The sequence below is a fragment of the Frankliniella occidentalis genome, unplaced genomic scaffold (genome assembly GCF_000697945.3).
Source record: "Frankliniella occidentalis isolate FOCC.00 unplaced genomic scaffold, Focc_3.1 Scaffold28, whole genome shotgun sequence".
Taxonomy (NCBI): Eukaryota; Metazoa; Arthropoda; class Insecta; order Thysanoptera; family Thripidae; genus Frankliniella; species Frankliniella occidentalis.
In genome coordinates this window covers 2,118,296-2,120,311 of record NW_026267158.1, presented here as the reverse complement: position 1 = coordinate 2,120,311, position 2,016 = coordinate 2,118,296, and the positions used below count along the sequence as shown (strand labels likewise).

The window sequence follows — 2,016 nt, the reverse complement described above, 5'->3', positions numbered from 1 at the left end:
CCTTGAGGAAGGAGCGCCTAGAGGAGCCCCTGGAGGAGCCCCTAGAGGAGCCCCTGGAGTAGCCCCTAGAGGAGCCCCTAGAGGAGCCCCTAGAGAGCCCCTAGAGGAGCCCTAGAGGAGCCCCTAGAGGAGCCCCTAGAGGAGCCCCTAGAGGAGCCCTAGAGGAGCCCCTAGAGGAGCCCCTAGAGGAGCCCCTAGAGGAGCCGCTAGAGGAGCCGCTAGAGGAGCCCCTAGAGAGCCCCTGGCGAAGCCCTAGTCCGCAGAGGGGCCCCGCCCAGACAGGCTCCGCCGAGCTGTGCTCCATGGGGGGAAGGGCCGCCTCTGGGGCCCCATGAGGAGGCCGCCATGCCCGCGGCAGCGCCCCCCCGCGGAGTGCCTCGGGGGCCCGCGCCCCGCTCGGCTCAGCCGACGGGGTCGAAGTTCAACTAAAGTCATCACATGTGGCAGCACCGGTCGCCGCTCCCCGAGCCCGAGCCGCATCGCGCACTCCTACTGTATATTTCAAACCCGCGGCGGGCTGTGCTGCGCTCCCGCTCGCTCTCGCTCCACTTCCGGCGCTACTCTTTTACGGGCACGCCCGGACCGGACGGCCAAAGCCCCGGCCCCGGCAGCCCGTCCTGCGTAGCCGCTCGCGGCCGCGGCTCGCCCGCCAACCTGTGGCTGAGACGGCGCTGCAGGGGCAACGGTTGCTGGAACGTCTTCGGGAGGAATCTTTGACGGCGCCCTCCCGGGCACACTTGTGCCCCCCGCCGGACCCCAACCATAGCGTCTCATACCGCTCTACCGCTTCAGTTACTCCGCCTTGCCCTCGGCCCCACGCGGGGCGGCGCACCGCGGCAGGTCGAGGGGGCGAGCAGAGAGCCCCCACGGTCCCCGCGGCCCCGGGGCCCTCGCGGCCCCGGCAGGCGGCACGGCGAGGCCTGGCGAGGCGCTCACCGCTCACCGGTCACCGACTTGGCATCGCGGCGTTGCGCGACGTTGCGCCACGCTCCGCCACGCGCCGCGAGCGGCGAATCCATGATGCAGGCTTCTAATGCGACCGGGGGAAAGCCTAAGGCGTTTTGCAACTTCTTTCAGAAATGCAATTGCAGCCCTTCCGATGAAAAAGAGTGAAAACGGCGAGTTTCGGCTCGTGTCGTCCGAGGCCGTCGGGCAATTATGCACAACGGGCATAAAGGTGCATGGAGCTAACTTGAAAACATCTAAGTTCTCACGACGCGAGAAAGTTGCAATTTTATTTAGACTCCATGGTGTCGTTTCTACGAAGTTGTAATGAGGGTCTCAAGGAGTTTCAGCCGCATGCGCAAACAGTATTGCATCATTGCAGATTGTATCAAGGATCGATGGCGGGTCATTCGATTCGATCGGTTTTCTCCCTTAGGAATACTATGCACAGTGTGTAACATATTGAAGATCTGACCCCCCACCTACCCCTTTTCTTCTCGGAAAACGTCTCCAATCGAAGAGCGAGAACATCTATTATTATTATTCACTATTCTTTTTCGACCATTTTATCTCTCCATTGGAGGTGTCGTCATCGACGACATCCTGCTCACGCTTGAGCTCTGCGTACTTTATTCATCAACAACAACTCACTTCCGTGTCAGCATGCCCCACCTTAGCTGTAGGAGGGCGCAGCCATTGCCGTTCCTCACACACACCGGGCTTAATAACAAGTAAAGAGCGTTAACATTGCGTGCGATTAGATGTTATGGCCCTATCGCGCCGGTCGATGGAGAGGAGAATCAGGGCGTCGTAACGTAACGTAACGCGTAACGGAAACGCACTAAACCGAAAATAAAATTTCTGTTTAAAAGCGTTTTTGAAGCGTTTTCATCTTTCTGCGAGCATTATAAATGAGAATACGTTTGAATATCTTCATAACGCTTCAATAGCACATTAAAGTTGCAATTTTATTTGCGTCTTTATGCGTTTCCGTTACGCGTTTCGTTACGTTACGACGCCCTGGAGGAGAAGGGTCGAGGGATGTGCAGAGGAATGAGCAGTGACCCCTCC

General features: G+C 58.9%; 1 protein-coding gene across 1 annotated transcript in view; it reads left to right on the top strand.

Moving 5' to 3' along the window:
- Window positions 1–2,016, top strand: part of LOC113211927 (uncharacterized) — a 21,655-nt gene that overhangs the window by 5,572 nt on the left and 14,067 nt on the right. The gene's annotated exons all lie outside the window — the stretch shown is intronic.